Raw genomic sequence first — 19,306 nt, 5'->3', positions numbered from 1 at the left:
CCTTCTTTATCATGAGTTGTTTGAGAGCGGTGTGATCCGTGTAGACGATCACCCTAGAGCAAAGAAGGTAGGGGCGAATTTTTTCAAAGGGATACACCACCGCCAATATCTCCTTTTCCGTGGTTGTGTAGTTGCATTAAGTGCTATCCAAAATTTTGCTCACATAAGCTATGACATGAACCTTATTATATTGTCGTTAATCCAAGACCGACCCTAGTGTAAAGGTTCTCGCATCACACATTAGTTCAAAGGGGAGGTCCCAATTAGGTGGCTGCACAATTGGAGCCGTTACTAGATTTTGTTCGAGCCTACAAAAACTCTCATGACAAGAATCATCAAATGCAAAGGGAGTGTCTTTAGCAAGAATTAAGGTGAGGGGTTTAGCGCTTTTTGCAAAATCTTTTATGAATCTTGTTGAACCATATGGATATATATGTTTATGTTTTGATGATGTCAAGAATGCTTTATATTATATATACTCGTTGCGAGTAATTGTTTGTTTAGTCTCTTCAGATTAGACTTATTATTTGCAACGCTTAAAGAATTGTGATGAAAGTATACAAGAACATATTGTGACCAAGCCCTCAATCATGGATCAAAATATTACAAGATATTGAAGAATTATTCAAGCATTCATGAGACGATGAAGCTCATTTAAAGATTGATCAAGCTTGAATAACGAAGTAGCCTATACTCGAAGATCTCCTAAGAAGATTAGAATAGCGTAGGTGATTATCTCGTAATGGTAACTTAAGAGTGCACTTCTTATATTGGTAAAGTTATAGCTTCACAGCTATAACATTGCTTATATAAGAGCTCAATGTTATAGCTCTTCTACTATAACATTGAGATGTCATGTTTATAAAATACACGACTAAAATGTTTTCAAATTGTTTTTGAAAAATGTTTTTGTCTCTTTTAAATTTTTTAGCAAAAAGTATTTATTTAACAAGGAAGCCCATATTCATATTGAGTGTAGTTTTATTTTAATCTTATAATTAGTAATTATGCTGAATCAACTTATGAATTGAGTGATATTACTAATTAGGGTTTCTAATATTGCATACTCTTAAACCCTAAATCTAACCTAATATCAAGGTAGGGTTTTCACGAAAAACGAGGCATATGAGCCGTGATTGGTTTCGTGTAAGCTTAAGGATAAATTTTTTTAAAAAAAGATTTTATTCTCTAGAATTATCTTAACATAAATTTTATGTTTACCTTGATATGGTTATATATGATAAGGATATTTTTGTTATGGAAAATCTTATCATATCTTAAGATTTAAGGAAAAGATAATAGGAGAATAATTAATAAATTATGTTTTGAATATTCTCTATTATCTCCTAAGATTTTAAAGAAAGAAATAACAAAGATATGATTTGTTTACATATCTATTATTTCGGCCTCTAGGGTTTCGTGGAAACCGTGTGGCATGCTTCTTCCTTTGCTATAAATACTCTACTCTTTGTTACATTTGAAAGTAAGACCTTTGAGCATAATTTTGATTTTATTTTAAAAGCAAAAACCGTGTTTTACAAGAAAAAACCGTTTTGTTATTTTGAAAAGGTCGTGTGTCTTATATACTTGTGCATTCATTCTTTTGTTATCTTATAAGATAATAGTGCTTAATTGATTTCTTACTCGTTCATTAACGTGAACTTTTGGAAGAATCATTAGTGCTTTCTTATTGGCGAAAGTTAGTCACTCGAGTATTTAACGATACTCACTTGAGTTACAACTAGGATTACTTGTACGAGTTGGGTTAGTAAATTTGTAATCCGAAGAATGGTACTAAATTTGTTAATCGAGAATAGTGGACGTAGTTTTCGATTTGTGAAAGTGAACCACTTCAAAAATCCTCGTGTCTCTCTTTCTTTTACGTTTTCCTTACGCTTTGTTTTAGTTTGTTAATTAGTTGATTAGTTAAAATGTAATCAATAAACTTTAAATAATTGATTATATTTATACATTCGAAAAATTGGGTAAAGTTTGTAATCCTCAATTCACCCCCCCCCTCCTCTTGAGTATTTCGGATCGATAGACTCTTCAAATCTCCTATAAAAACCCGTATCACCCAAGAAACTCCTCATACCCTTGACATTGGTGGGGGAAGTTTCTCAATCACCTCAACTTTGGTCTTGTCCACTTGGATCCCTCTTTTGGAAATAACATGACTAAGAACCACTCCCGCTTGCACTATAAAGTGGCATTTCTGCCAATTCAACACTAGGTTGTAATGGATGCAAGTTTGGAGCACTTGGGAAAGTTTCTTCACACAATCATAAAAAGGGGTGTCATGGACACTAAAGTCGTCCATAAACACCTCTATGGACTTCTTTATGTAGTCCGAAGAGATTGACATCATTGCTCTTTGAAATGTCCCGGGAGCATTGCAAAGTCCAAATGACATTCTCCGATAAGCGAAGACACTGTGGTGATGCTTCTTGGGATGGATTGATGGGAGTTTGGGTGGATGAAGAGGGTTGAGTGATTATAGGCTCAATTGTGGAAGGTGGTGTATTTGGTGGGTTAATGAAAGTTGGAGATCTCCTTAGTTAAAGTGCTTGTCTTCTTCTCGCCCGCAAAGTCTTCTCGATCTCACGATCAAGTGGGAAGAGAGGTCCAATGTTGCACCTACTCATGCACTAAAAAGAAGATCAAATGGTCCTAATGCAAGAATGCACTAGGACAAGGGAAAGAAAACAAACAAAAAGTAAACTAAATCTAGAATTAAACAACTAATCAAATCAAATATTGCCGTCCCCGAAACAACGATGCAAAAACTTGATAGTGTTTTATATTTACTTCTACCGCAAGTGTACATTTTTACCCGTTGTAGTATTAGAAGGACCGGAGCCCAGGGACGTAATTATGGCTCTTAGAGTGTTTGTTAACCCCTAGTTTAGTTCTAGCAAAGCGATTGATTGATTAAAAGACTAATTAGGAAACTATAACTAAAACAAGTAAAGACTAGAAGATTGCTAAGAACGATTGAAGATAATAATTAAGGGGACTAGGGTGTTGGGTTTGCTAGTGTAGACAGGGGTCAACGAGTAGGTCTAAATCAATGGTCACCATAGGGTTGAGTCGGGGAAGGCTCCACCTCTCGGTGTGAGTCGGTCCCTAGATCAAGGAAAGTCAAGCCCTCGCTTAGACTAACCAAGACCGAGTAATTGTGCTTACTTCCACAAGTTAAGGCTGTCACCTTAACTAGTCAACAAATAGAGAAAGGCTAGAATCCGCATTCTAGCAATTCCACAAACACTTGGTGTGCACAACTACTCTATACCAACTACTCAATGGTATCCTGTAATTCAAGCTAACAATTGACCCAAGGAGTCTAAAATAGGTCCCATGTCACCCTAGTAAGGAGACTACTCACACATGCTAAGGATCACCACAACAACAAATGAAGAAGATACTACAAAACTAGCAATAAGAGACATGATATGAAACCAAGTTAACTAAGCAAAACCAAACATGTAAACAAATGAAAGGAAGTGAAATAAAGTTGAGAATTATACCAATACTAATTAAAGGAGGCAACTTGGATTGATAAAATGGAAGATGAATCTCTTCAAGTCTTCAAATTACAACCCAATTGCTAAATGTAAACTATTGGAAAGAGTAAATATAACATAAACTAAAGAGTAATTTACCTATAATTAAGGAAAGATTAATACTTTGATTAAGGAAAGATTACAAATATAAACTAGTTTTTCTCTCTAAATAACCCTAGATTTTCTCCCAAATGAAACTTAGGTTTTTTAATCTAGGTGTTAGCTATTTATATGGAGGTCTATTACAAAGCCCGCAAACCACAAAATATACGAAAATGGGCGGGTGAAAATTTTTACAGATGGGAAATTAAGTCAAAATTGCAAAATCTGGCGGAGGGCGAAATTTTCGCTCGACGGGTGAAATTTCACCGAGGCAATGACAGTGCTCCATTTTCAGCTCCAAAATGCTTCTTGGCCTTTTTCGTCCTTATTTGACTTCTTTCCTACCTTGCCCGGCTTGAAGACTTCGACTCCTATGCTCTACCTCATGCCCGCATAAGTCCTCCTAGCAAAATCTAAAGTAAAAGGTAGAAAACCCTTGAACTATACTCAAAAGACGAGTTGGGAATATGGGATTTAATTATAATAGAAAGCACTTTAAATAGCTAGTTGTTGCATGAACTAAGGGGTGAAAATGCCTAAAATCATTAGAAAAATGGGTTAAAATGTGGTCTTATCTCGGGATCACGCACACTTCCATCAATTCAACAATCGCTATGAATTTTGCATGTCCTAGATGAGTGGTAGTAACAACATGCCCTTCAAAGGCATAAAGATGAAGCATGATCACCCGAAGGCTCTGAAACGATGTGTCCTATTAACCAAAGGATCAGTAGAATTACGAAACTTGTTTAGAATAGCAAGAAGATCAACTCGCTTGATATTAATAAAGGCACGCGCCTCATTCTGAGACAATTTTAAAAGATCGTAGTACTTGTTGCATGAACTTATGATACGAATTTTACTCGAGAGAATAAAACTCGTATGAGTGCGCGAAACAAAGAAAGAACAAACAAGATCCGAACGTACTAGGTACGACCCGATCTAATTTGTAAGGATATTTGACAAACTAGACCTATAATTTGTCAATGGGATTGATTGAACTCAAGACCTATTGAGAAACAATCTAGTTAGACTCGAATCGCGTCGAAAACTAATCAATTTTGGTATGTGAACTACACTCCCAAAACAATAAAAACACAAGTTTTCTTTTTTTATCAATTTTGAATGAACCAGAATACAAACAACCAAGACTATAAATAGCCTAAGAAGGCAGCCGTTCAAAGACTCCAAAGGGCTACTAAAGATAAACTTAAACAAGCAATTTATGGCCATTAACTCTAGCTAATCAAGACCATCTCTAAATGCAACAATAAATGATAAATAAATGGTAATAATTCACCTACTAAGTAGGGAATTAACACCCTTTTATTAACTTAAAAACAAAGGTAAATTGTTGCTCGAAAGTCTCGAAAACACTAGCCATCAGACGGTCCAATGCATGAAATTAAGCATACGAAACGAACCATCGAAGCTATCCATTATCGGATCAGTAAGGGACAGTTTTCCCCATTTGGAAAGGCAAAAACAGGGTGTCTCGGGTCCCAAAATTTGAGGCACTCCTCCAGAAAGGCAGGTTGTACCCGTACCTGTCGATACTGGAATTATGAGACTCCCGACAAACATCCGACGATGATAGGACGACATGTATTAGCCAGTTGCCATTGTCATTATTTAGAGCTCATTTTACGACGTCGAATGGGCGTTGTCGGTGAAATATTTTATTTATTTAAATTATTATTTTATTAAATATAATTCTTTTTATTAATTTATTTTCTTAAAATTATTTTATTGAAAACAAAATAATCCTTGATTTTTAAAAATAAACTTGAAAGTTTAAATCGTTTTATAAATCATACTTGAAAAAACTCGATTTTTACGACGGTTTTATACGCGATTTTTGAGCTTGTTTTCCATTTGATTTCGGCAAGATTTTGATGCAATTTCGACCCAGTATCTCACTCCCCTCAACCCATGTTTTAATCCCCTTAGCCAACACCAAACCCATCCCAAATCCTCTCCATTAGTCCACCCAAATCACGTCCAAAACAACCCTTAACCCATGTTCAACTATTCGCAATCAAACCTATAATCCCGCTCTAAACTAACCAAAAACCGCAACCCATTATAACCAACCTATACCCAACTACCTTACCCATATTCTCGTGGCTTACCCACCAAGAAACCTCTCCAAAATATCTCTCAAAACTCTCACAAACACTCGTGGCGTGAAGAAAAGAAAAAAACAGCTCGTATGTACACTTGTCCCCGTCTCAAGTACATCCCCTTTGCCTCTCTTTCGTGATAAAAAAACAAAACAAAACTAGCCTACAATCATCCTTGCCTAAACTCTCAAGAAAATCCTCTCATAACCCTAACCAAACCCAACGACACTAGCATCAAACAGCAGCCAAAACTCTTAGACAAACCTAAAAAAACCCGATTGCCATATGTTCTCCTTTTCCCTACTTACACCCTTCGTCACTCACTATATATACCTCATCTCTTCCACACTTTAACTCATCTAACATCTCATGACACCAACAAACCATTTCAAAACAACAATCCTTTAAAACAAACCCTGTAAAACTCTCAAATTCATACGAAAAACAAAGTGTGCAAATACTTCGTTTTTGTGTTTGTTCTTGATGTGTTGACACGCCTAAACGTCGCTATAAAACACGGTCAAATTAACAATTTATATAGCACAATACGCACGCACTAGTTAATATTAATTATAAAACAAGTAAGTAGCAAGTAATGGGATCGAACCCAAGAGAAGGGGGGTTTGCAATGGTGTAATCAAAAGAGCAATTAGAACAATTGTAACAAATTAACAACAAGTATGTAAATAAAAAGGGGGAGGGGGTTGGTTAGGTTTGATTTTTAAGCAACAAATTGGAATTCAAATAAGATTAACAAGCAAGTAAGCAATTGAAAGTAATTATCAAATTTGAGAGGAAACATAATCCAACCCAATTAGTGAACGACTTTGGTCGATCATAGACAAAATCAATCCCTTAATTATATATTATCACCCTATTGTGAAGATTACTCTCCTAAATCTCCTTAGTAGTGGTTAAATGACAAGGAAATCACACTTAATCAATTAACCCAACTTATCAATCCTACAAAGTAGAAATCACATACATTGGTTAAATTAATAAGAAGATAAAAGCATGAGAGATTCAATAAGAGTAATTAGACACAATGAAAACACGATTAATGCCTAATTACAGTTTAATCCTTTACTTGATGATTAAGCCAAGAATAAATCACATTCATTAGCATAATGACAAGGTGTTGCAAAGATGAGATTACAAGGAAATCATACTTAATAATCCCAACAACAATAAATTAAGAAACTTGATTTAATTAAGCAGCAAGGAAATCACACTTAATTACTCAAATCAAACAAGATTTCAAAAATTCAAACAATAAACACAAAGGATTAACAATTAGGGAAAGATTAGAGTGTCTTACAACCAAAGTTTTCACCTTTTGGATTGGATTAAGAGAGGAGATTAGTTCTCCATGCTAGATCTAAAAACCCAATTAAGATGATAATTATCCCAAATTACAACTTGATTAACAAAATAAAGCATAAGATGATGAATCCCTAATGGTATTCACCTATATATAGTCCTAGGTTAAAGAGGAAATGATGGTCTTAAGTTGGATGGAAGCTCGTAATCAAAACGCATAATTCCCAGAAAAAGCGCACGGTGCGCCCTTTTGCTTTGGGAAAGGCGCACCGTGCGCCTTTTGTCTTTGAACTCTCTTCAATATTTTCATTTGCTTCTTCTCTTGGATGGTTCCTTCATTGATCTCTTGTAGCTTGGTTCCAGGCTTCCCTTGGGACTTAGAACCACCCCGATCTTCCTCTAAAACACGATCAAATCCTCAATAACTCAAGACTCGGAATTGGTTAATAAAGACATAAGTCAAGCAAAACCGCTCCCTAATGTCGCTTTATTATGCACAAAATGGACTAATTAGATGGTAATGATGTGAGCTTATCAAACACCCCACACTTGAGCCTTTGCTCATCCCGAGCAAACTATCGAACCCAATCAATTAATCTAAAGACTCATAAGGAAAGCGTGGAGGAGCTCACAAGGCAATGCTCTCTTCTCTCACGCCCCAACCTTCTTTTACCACCCTCATCATTTTACCTCATGGTCACTATTCAATCTCAACATGTTCCATAATAAGATAAGTGATCCAAATCCTCCATAAAGAGTCGATCTTCACTCAAGCGCCCTCCTTATACCTTCCCTCTTCTAAAAATGTTTCTAAATCCACCAATTCAACCATCACATTTCCTTCACAACTCATCACCATTCTCCTTATTATTCCCCCTTATCACTCCACTTGGTTCAACACAAGGTCACCATAATCATCATAGCATCTCTTAGCTCAACAAGTAGGCAAACCTCAATTTCCTCCACATTTCACACAATTCCGACAATTCACAAATTAATTTCCTCAACAAAACCAGCAATGCATACAACAAGCCAAAGCAATTCAACTTCTTTGACTTTGGACTACCTTCTAGCTCATGGAACTCCAAAGAAGATTAATGAGAAAGGGGAAGGTGAAGTGTTGGAAATTGATGATGACAAAAGTGAGAGGGAGTTGAACATTGGGGTTAGAGATTCTCACCCCAATATTCTCTCTCCTCCATTAGTTTCATGCACTAATTTCCCTTCCAACCCAAGACTGAAATCCGATAAGAAGAAGCCAAAAATATGGAGGAATAAATCGAAAGGAAAGAGGGTATGTGACCCCAATCTTGACAAGGAAGAAGAATCGGAAAAGGATAAGAAGAAGCTTAATGAAGAAGTGAACCGAAAATGGCAAGAGGTTCAACATGCCATGAGTAGGTTACATGTTGTGATGATAAAGGTGAAAGGCTCTCGTTGTGATGCTAGTGATTATGGTGAGAGAATGGTGGGGTCCCGAGATGATGACCCCGATTGAATGGAGTCCGAATGAAGAGGTTAGTTGGAGTTTCCAAAGAACCACCGCTTTGGATATACTCATTCCCTTAAACTTTGCATGCATTTTAATTTAGTATGCATTTAGTTACTTGTAGTATATTAGAATTAGTACCCATGTAGTTGCATTCATATAGGATTGCATTAGAATTTGATTTCTAGTAATATATATCACATTTTGTAATTGCATTAATATAGTGTAGTTTGCATCGCATTCAATTTTGCATTTAGAATAGAACATGCATTCCATTCTTTAACCAAAAATCACTAAAATTTTGAAAAAAAAAAAAAAAACCTCAAAAACATGTATTTCATTTCTGAATTTCCTCCATACATTTATTTCCATTGAAAATTATGTAAATAAATAAGTGTGGGGAGGAATTCTATCATTTAAAAATACAAAAACAAGTTATTTATTTTCAAATATTCAAAAAAATCCAAAAATATGTTCTTTTATTTCAAAAATTGCCTCTTAATCACACTTCCTCCATCATTGGATGTTGTAAATATCAAGTGTGGGGAGGAGGCCCAAAAAAACAAAAACATGTTATTTCGAATTTAAGAAAATTACAAAAACAAGTTTTTAATTTCAAGAAAATTTTCAAAAATACAAAAATATGTCTTTTATTTTTCCTATTTCTTCCCTATATTTCGTTCCATTGAGGATGATGTAAATTTTAAGTGTGGGGAGGAAAATATTCACTTTATATATATTTGTATATATTTACTTGTAAATTTAAGAAAATTTCAAAAATGCCTAAAAATGTAAAAAAATTCAAAATTCCAAAAACATATGCATTGTGTGTGTGTGTGTGTGTGTGTCTGTGTGTCTGTGTGTCTGTGTGTGTCTGTGTGTGTGTGTGTGTGTGTGTGTGTGTGTGTGTGTGTGTGTGTGTGTGTGTGTGTGTGTGTGTGTGTGTGTGTGTGTGTGTGTGTTTTGTCTAACAAGTGGCACAGGCACTTGAAACACTTGAAGCAAAAAGATATTAGAAGACGCTTGGTATAATGTTCCTATCTCTTTCTCCTTTACCACCCTTTTGCTTTACTTTTTTTGAGTATATGGAGGAGGACGGGATTTTGTACTTTGGATGTTCCCTAGGGGAACTTGTGGTTTCTGTTGTTGACGTGCTGCTAGGATTTGACAAATTGGTTGCACGTTTCAATTTTGTATCATTTACATTTCCGCATGCATTTGTAACATGTAAATATGTGTAGTATTTCCTTATGTTTTGCATTGAGTTTGTATATAAATGTTTGGCTAAAATGTGGTCTAGGGAGGGAGTATGATACCCATATGATGAGATACGTCCCAATTGTGCTTTCCCCCTCCGCGTGGCTCGCACCCGTGTCCATATGGTTAGTATTTGGGAAAAAGGGCATGTCTAACAAGTCTTAACCGCCCTGTGAGATCGGGAGGACCGTAGGCTAGACCTAGACCTAGACTTTGACCTAACTACTTATAAGTAAGAGATAGAGCCTCCTTTGGGGTAGGTTCGTCCATACCCAACCCCCCGTTTAGGATTGTGAGTAGGTCTTCTCGCGAAACGTGTCATGTAAATACGCATAAATGCGTCATTCATTCCTTAGACCATGAAATGCTTATTTTTGTGTACATGATTTGAAACAAACTCGTTGCATACATTTTTAACCTCACATTGCCAAATTGCCTTTGTTTCGACCCTTTAAACTAGCTCCACTTTTGTTTATCCCTTTTGAGCCTTAGCCTTTCATTTGGCATACCTACTATACTAGCTACAACCCAAAAACAACCGACCTTGGTCAAGAAAGTTGTCTATGAGTTTGTGGTAGTATGAAGAAGGGGATTTGATTCTTGGTTTAATGGATGTGCACATTCCATTTGTGTTGAAAGTTTGGCTTCTAATTTGGCATATTACTTGAATAAGGGGTTTTGAAAAGAAAAGAAAAATAGAAAAGAAGATAATATGAAAAGAAAAGAATTTTACTTGTTATGTATTTGAATTATGTTTGATGAGAAAAAGCCGAGCCAACACTCCTTATGCATCATTAAAGGAGTCGACAAAGGCGTTGCAAAATAAAGGGCATATGATGTTTTTCCAAAGTGAGTCGGGTTTACACAATTTTTGTTTGATTTTGGGAAACAAAATTCTTGTTAGGGTGTAGACGTTGTTCATTTGTTGCAATAAAGTCAGGAATGAGGAATTTTAAAAACTCCTTGATATGAACTTCACATTATCCAATGGTTGCTTGCACCAATCCCGTTCCAACCTATCCCTAAGCCCCGTTACAACCCTTTGTTTCATTTTGTGTGCATTCTCCCTTTTTGCATCTCACATGGTCATAGGATACGATTACAAATTATATTGCGGGCACGATTCACGAGTCGTAGTAGGAGAGTATTTTGGTCACGTTTTGCATAAGAAACACTCGTTCTCCAAATGTGTAACGAGTGAAAACCGCGAGGAAGTCGATAATCTAGGTCCTCTTGGTCATGGGTCTCTCTTGGTTGAATCTTGAGTCGTGCCATGTAATTCTTGTAGGACTAGCCTTGTTTCCCCTTTCCCGCCTTAGAATGTGTTTCTTTGGTTTACGTGGTCACATTTGGGTTGCTTGGGCCCGTCTTTAGTGGTTTGGCACCTCGTTGGAATTTTGAGACGGTATCTCCCGACCTAGACCTTTCATTTTTGAAAGCAAAGCAACTTTGTTAGATTGAGGGAAGCGGTTTGACTTTTGTGATGCATCTTATATGTTGATTCGTGCTTAAATGTTTTGATGTGTCAAAATTTTCCGCAAGGCCCCATTTGCCTTTCAAGGAAGCACATACCTCATTGTATTTCTTGTGAGTTGAAGAGACGGAGAAGGCTCGTTAATTGCCTTTCATCGGATATTACTAGTTTAGATAGTCCTTTTATATTAAGGGTTTTAGATTAATTTAATGAGCTTACTCGAGGACGAGTAAGGTTTAAGTGTGGGGATATTTGATGAGTAATACTTTAGTCATATTTTGCCCCCATTTAAAGTTTATTCCGACTCGATTTTGCGTGCTTAATTGATTAAATAACTCATTTAATTACTAATTTTTAATAATTAGTCGTCTTAGTTTGATTTATTAATTACTCGGATTCTTATATAATATTAGTATTACTATAATTTTATTATAATAATGTGTAGGCAAGGAGGAAAAATGAGACAGAATAGCAAGCGAGTTAAAGAAGTGAGACGGGTCAAAGCTATAAGTCAAAAAGGAGGGAAATGAAGGTCAACCTTTGACCTTAAACCATCAAAGTCAGCATACTCCCACCACCATTAATATCACCTATAATATCCATCATTCATCACCTTCATTCCTAATATCAATAAACCATTCATCAAAAAACCACCACCTCAGACCTACATTTCATTGTCCTCTACATCATCACACCGAAATCATCAACACCCCTACCTACAAGTCTGCAACGCACAATAATCAACAGCAACCCATGCCCGTCTTCGAGTCGAATCGAGAAACCACGAAATTTTACTCTGCTCCTATGCATTACCATCGATTCCGTTACCACGACGACTTTTGGAGTAGTGCACTCGAGCTCAGACCAACTACAAGATTGAACCCGACACTCACCACGAGTGCTCCTCCGTCTCACACCATCACGTGAGCTACCTTCAGCCACCGTGTCCCTGCATCAACCATCACGCCAGCCATCAGCACCGCCAGCCCAGCACCCCCTTTGGCCGACAACCACCATGAGGCAACAGCCACCATCGGAAAGCACCACCACAACCACCGTCTCCTTCTCTAACCAACAAGCAACAACAACAACAACATGTTACCCCTGTCGTGCTGCTAACAGCATCCCACCACCGGCTAGGAATACATCAAGTGTTTGGTCCAATTAATTGATGTTCTCGGTGCCGGCATAGGCCCCGGCGGCCGTCCAACCGGCACGCAACACCACGCATCATCTCGCATAAACAAATTGTTCTCCCTGCCGGTGCACCGGCTCCCACACACACCTCATCAATTTCTTCTCCTTGCTTCAATGGTTTTGGTGCCGACGCCTGGCACGGCCGCCGGTGGGCCGGCAGAGCCTTGATTACCGCGTTATTGTCTTTGCTTTTCCCCTTTTCTTTTCTTTTGTTTTGTTATAAATGTCCCCTTCCCCTTTTTATTTAGTCGGGTCTTTGTTTGATGTAGTTAGAGTTTATTATTATTATTATTACGGTTTTTCTAATGTTAGGGCACGCATTAATACTTAGTTAGGCATATGTTAAGCATTATCCATAACTAAGATTATTTCATTTACCTTAATTATCTTTTATTTTCTCTCTCAATATTTTTTCCTCCCACCAATATCTCTCCCTCTCTCCTACATATTCTCTCGTTATGATTTCCATAAGGCATAAGCTATGAAGTTTGACTTTTTTTTTTACTGAAATTCATACCTAACTTTTTTTAATCCGTACAATCATTTTTTATAGTAGTAAAACGTACTGAAATTATAAATTGCCAAGATACAAAAATTATAAATTAGAAGTTCATCACATGCAATAAAATTTCTAATGTATTCTACTCCTTTATACAAAAAATGAGATTTAAACCTTCTCGGGCTTGGGCATACATTTTTTTTCCCTCTTTTTAGCGGCAACAACCGAGACGGTATTTATGTGAATGTTCTCCTTTAATTGAAATTATTTTCCCTTCAAATTTTTCCCCTCAAATTTTTCTCTCAAATTTTTATAGTACAATTTAAGTGTCAAGAATGAGATTGAAAGTATGGTCAAGCAAACATGTTAAGCAACTTGGTTGACATAACTAATTAAAAACTATGGCGAATTATTATTGAACAAATGCACAATTTAATTGATGATTTGTATTGGTATTCAAGATACAAAAATTTATACTGAAAATCAACACGTAAAGAAAAACCACATAACTTGTGCGAGGGGAGTACAATGCATCAGAACCGATTAAATTGATTATCATTGATTTGGGGTACATAAAAAATTGTATAAGTTTATTGATGGATATGTTCTTTAGAAAAAAAAATTAATTGAACAGTGAGAAGGGAGAGATATTGGTGGGAGGAAAAAATATTTATGAGAGAGAAAATAAAGATAATTAAGGTAACTAAAAGATTCTTAATTATGGATAATGCTTAACCTATGCCTAATTAAGTATTAATGCGTGCCCTTAGGGCACGCATTAGAAAAACCGTTATTATTATTATTATTATTATTATTAGGAGGGAGATATATTATAAGTCTCTCTTATTATCCTACACACACTTCCAATTAGAATAGTTAGTCTATTTTTCTTTCAACATTTTAGAACCCTAAAATATTCTCCTCTCTCAATATTTTTTTCAATAAAAATTGTAATCTTTCTTTAATTATAATTTAATTACTCTCTAGTTTATCCAAGTTCTTCTCTTTTTATTAGTTTACATTTAGTATTCGGTTGTAATTAGAAGATAAGAAGAAATTCATCTCCTTTATCAAACCAAGTTCATTACTTTCCTCTTAGTTGGTATAATTATCATCCTTTGTTTGCATTTGCTCCATTAGTTTACATTTATTATCTTACTTATTTGTTATTCATTCAAAGTAGTAATCTTTATCATGTTTACCATGTGTGTTTGTGTATTGTTGCACTTTGTTGTTGATTTCTAACCCATGAAAATGTGCGAGTAGTTTTATCTAGAGCATTAGGGAGATCTTGGGTTGTCAATGGGTGTGAATTTGGGTTATTAACATATAGATTTGGGTGATTTGTTGGTCTTCATTTTCATGCACATGAAGTGTTTGAACGAAAGTTTGATCCTTTTCCTCACATGTTTGGCTTTTCTTGGTGCCTTTTGCTATTGGATGACCTATCTTGGTGCTTAGCCTATTAGAAAGTCGATGTGTTATATGTGTGATGAGTTTATCTTAATCGAATGAAAGTTTGTTAAGGAACTTAAGGTGACTAAGAAATTAGGCGTAAACTCTTGACCATTGTTATCACTCATATCTCGTTTTAACCTTGTTTCATGCTCTCTTACCCAAGTGAATCCAAAGGCTCTAGTTTTTCCCATCTTTGATAAATTAGTCTTTATCTTAGCTTAGTTTCATATTTAGTTTGCACATTAGTTAAGAATCAATCAACCTCCTCCTTTGTTTGACTAAACTAAAACTTGAACAAACTTTGCATACAACCACACCATGTAACACCCCCATCTACCAAGGAGCCTTAACAATACCTTCCCCAGCAGATAAGGGCGTTACCATCTCGGTTGCCCGAGGACAGTAATAATCAAATGCCGATAAAAGACCGTTTATGTTATATTACAAGTGATTTACAAACCAACAGACGATACAAATATACAACTCAAGACTACTACAACTATGTGAAGTTATCTCTGCCATGACTCGTGGTAGACTCGTCCCTCCAAGCACCCAGCTAAGATCCGAACATTATCATGCTAAGACTGATTGCTCACCATAGTGGATCACGGCAGACACAACAGAAACAGACAACACAAAAAAACTACACAAGGTCAGTGACTGAGATAACAGATATACAAAATCAGACACAACACAAGTACAACAGCACACACACCACACCTCCTCCAACCAACCACACACCTCTCGATCGCCAAGGTCCGGTCTGCCCGGATACCAATCGCAACCAGTAATCCTCACCGCCAGTGGGGGACCGCAGCCGTTCCCACCTAAGCCCCGCTCATCTAATCCGAGCAATAAACCAATGTTCCTTAATGTGCACATCCCCTCCCGTGGCGGGTTCTGCGGAGGGCGAACTACGGGCGTGAAGACACTCCCGCAAGTAACTCCACTCAGCCGAGGGCGCACCTCGAGAACCAAAGACAAACAATCACAACCAGTTGTACAACAACAAACACCAACTACCATATCAACACAACATTAGCAACTACTACAACCATTCAGCAATACTGACTCTACACCAACCAAACAACATCAACAGACACTCTAGACCATCAACAATACTGAGTAGGCGAACCTACCTTTAGCAGGCCGCAGTGATTCTGCATTCGATCACAAGATATCAACCAACCATGAGAATCACTTATACAATCAATACAACCACCTATTAATACCACTACAAACCTGACTGAAAAAAATGATGACGATGATGATGACGATAACATACATATACATAGCAATCCGGCGTAAAGACAGCTACCCGACTCAAGCATTCCATCCCTAGGGTGTAAGCCTCCTCAAGGACCTCAAGGAAAGGGATTATGGTGAAGGATAAAGGAGGTGACGGCATCTAGGTTTACGAAGAAGGTGCATAAATAATTTGGGGTTTCACGATTATCGATTTATAATTCTCGCTGCAAACCCGTCACTCGATCGAGTAACTAACTTACTCGATCGAGTGACCTCTACTCGATCGAGCTCCCAAGATACTCGATCGAGTAGCCTCAGCTAGATCGAGTACCACAGAAATCAAAGCTCACCACGTCACAAGCCATCACTCGAGGAGTTTCCCAAGGTCAAGATCGGTGTCTAAGGTCAGTCAACGTCGGTCAACGGGTCCCTAAAAGGACGGGTATTACACACCATCCTTGTGGACTACTTATTTGGGTTTTGTTTTTGATTCGGAATTGACGTCAAATCCGACAATCAATCGACCTATTTTCTTTGGGTTTTTAGGCTTAGAAATAAAGAACTATTTTGAGATTTTATATTGATTTCAAAATATGCAAGAAAGATTGTTGTATTTTTCTCCAACACAAGCATCTCTTATTTAAAAAATGAAGAGGTGCGATAGTTTGACCAAAAGTCACATCTTTTGAATCAAAAGGCACATATTATGAATAAAAGGATAAATCTTTTCAATGAAAAATCCATAACCTTTTAATGAAAGGACACAATGGTTTCTTATCCTTTCAATGAAAAGACACAACCTTTAAATGAAAGAACACAATGCTTCACTTTTGATATAAAACATCTTTCAATGCAATAAATAACATCATCATTTATGATCATAGCACACGAATCATGAAAAAACAGAATGGGGCAAACAAATATTTCTTTGTTGAAAACATTCCGTAATGATACAAATATTTCTATATAAGTGTGCACTCCGCACTCCCGCACTCATATTATAATATCTTATAGTTATATAATACTTTGCACAAATCCCGACTACAATTAAACGACCTATAATTAACTCTAAAATCACAAACAATTTTGCTTTTTTTCCTTTACAACGATGAACTTTCATAATAATAATAATAATAATAAAAAGACTACTTAGCATTCGACTACATATTAGTAATCTGGTAATCAAGTACAATACAAACAGAGGAGCACTAGCAACCCCTAAGCAACTTCCAAACCTAGTTAAAATTTGAAATGGACGAAACTAAAGAAGAAAGACGACGTTTCTTAAAAGGTGGGTGATATTGGTCATCGAATTGAATCATGTGAACGTCTTTTCTTTAATAGATTTTATTAACATCATCACCAAGTTTTCATTATCTTACCTAATCTATTTTAGGGTCTAAACTATTTTTTTATAAAACAAGATCTCATATTTGCATTATATGATTAGATTAGAAAGGCTTTAGAGTATCCATAATAGAGAGGATGATGTGTCTTCTTAGCACGCTCTCTCCTTTAAGAGGACATCCTCTCTGTTATAACACATATTCTAAATATCTTTTTAACAAGAGGAAGGTAATCACTTCCTCTAAGTTTAGAAGAAAGCATACCCTGGCTCTTGTGTTCACTAATCACACACTATTTGTCATATGAACAATAATTCATTTACTTTTTTCTTTTATAAAAGTTGTTACAATACTTAAAGTAGGAGAAGAAGCATAAGATGATTCTCTATTGTGTGAAAATATATTTAAGAAGGGGATGAATATAGTGAAAATGAAGGTGGGTTATAGAAAAGGTGATGTGTCAAAAAATAAGAAAGTGAAAGAAAAAAGTAAGAAGATCATTCGTCTATTACCCGTGTTCTTACCCCTAGCCGGGTTGGTAGAGAATAAGTTAAATTTCTATATTAGAATACAAGTGTTTATAAGAGATCACCTTGCAAAACTAGCTACATGAAAGGATATTCACGTATGCATGATCCTTCTACCAAATTAAGCAGATCAAATGTGGATGCAGTTTTATATAAAAAAAAAGTAGCCATAATCTGACTCCCTATATTTATGATTATAATGTGACTATTGTTATGGCAAGAATAGTCAAATAAATAGTACACAATTTATGAGCAAATTTAAGGCGGATAAAGAAGAGCGATAACCTTAGGCATGGTAGGCATCTTAATTCTTAAAGATTTACCAAAGCATAACGGTAATAAGAGGAGGGAAAGATGAAGAATCTGAAGACATATTTTCTCCTCATCCTCCTCCTTCCATTCATCTAAGAGAAGTTAATTGTTGCTGGTTGTATAACTTGTGCTTCTATTAGTTTTGATTGCATGGAGGATTTAATTATTTTCTGGAAGAAATGTCTTTTGGAGTATCTTGTTGATTATATAATCTTCGATACATACGAAATACTTCGCTACATTGAAGATCATTAGGTTGTCAAAGGTTTTATCAATATTTTTCTAATGCGTGATATCTATGGGATCTACTTTAGTGTTGAAACTCACATGTAAGACCTTTTTCTATAGAAGCGTTATTACTTATAAAGGTGCCCTCATGGTTTCAACAAATGGTCTTCTGAAACTGTGAAGTCCGTGATATTTCCTTTGGCCTGTTTGTGGTTCATGTTTGTGGGTTACCTTCGGAATATTTGAACATGCATGTGGATAATATTGTTGGGCAATTGATTGGGGATCAATATGCTGTTAAACCCTTCTAAGTTATTCTTAAACTATAATACTTGACCTGCCACCGTCAAAACATAACCCCGAGGTGGGTTAACTTAATATATTAACCTCATAGAGTGTAACATAAAAGTGTTACATGAATATGATTTTCTAAAATTAGGGTTTGCATGTACCTGAATAAGCCTCTTGTCTTGGGTTTCTTTCTTGGTTTGAGTGATGGATATCTTGTTTGGATTCAATTTAGGTATAAGGAGATCTTTAAATATTGTGTGTTGTGTGGTAAACCCGTAGATTAGCTTAAAGGGCAGTTAATAATATGCATTTATTTCCTTGTTCATTTGTCCTAATAAAAAAAGTTTTAATTTGTACATAGATCCTCTGATATATTGTTATGTTGTATTCAACATTTACGTTTATCTTTGTATACGTATATGCATATATCTTAACTTATCATATATGCCATAACTGTAAGCATAATCACAAATCACTACTACTAAAAACTTTGGCAAGATAGCAATGTCTTTCGTGGTTTTTTCTTTCTTACTCTTATCCTTGTTCAACAAATTAATAATAGAAATCATCACATTTCAGCGACATATCATGATTTTGGTTGATTAACCTACCAAACAAGAAATCTACAATCGGAGCTTAAAAATACAACAAAATAATATGACATATTTCAAAGGGCGAATAGTTTTCAAGTCACCCATTCACCCATTTTAAAATTTTCTTTAACTTGCATATTTTCAAATAAATAAACATAATTACTACTATCGACGTGATAGCTCAATCTTGGCGTTAACTTGATTTTTTTATCACTCATAAATAGTTTAAGCTAACTAATTATACACATTTGCTCTTCGCAGATTATAGTTTTATTACCT

This window comes from Silene latifolia, chromosome 8, assembly GCF_048544455.1.
Source record: "Silene latifolia isolate original U9 population chromosome 8, ASM4854445v1, whole genome shotgun sequence".
Classification (NCBI taxonomy): domain Eukaryota; kingdom Viridiplantae; phylum Streptophyta; class Magnoliopsida; order Caryophyllales; family Caryophyllaceae; genus Silene; species Silene latifolia.
This window is presented reverse-complemented; position numbering follows the sequence as displayed.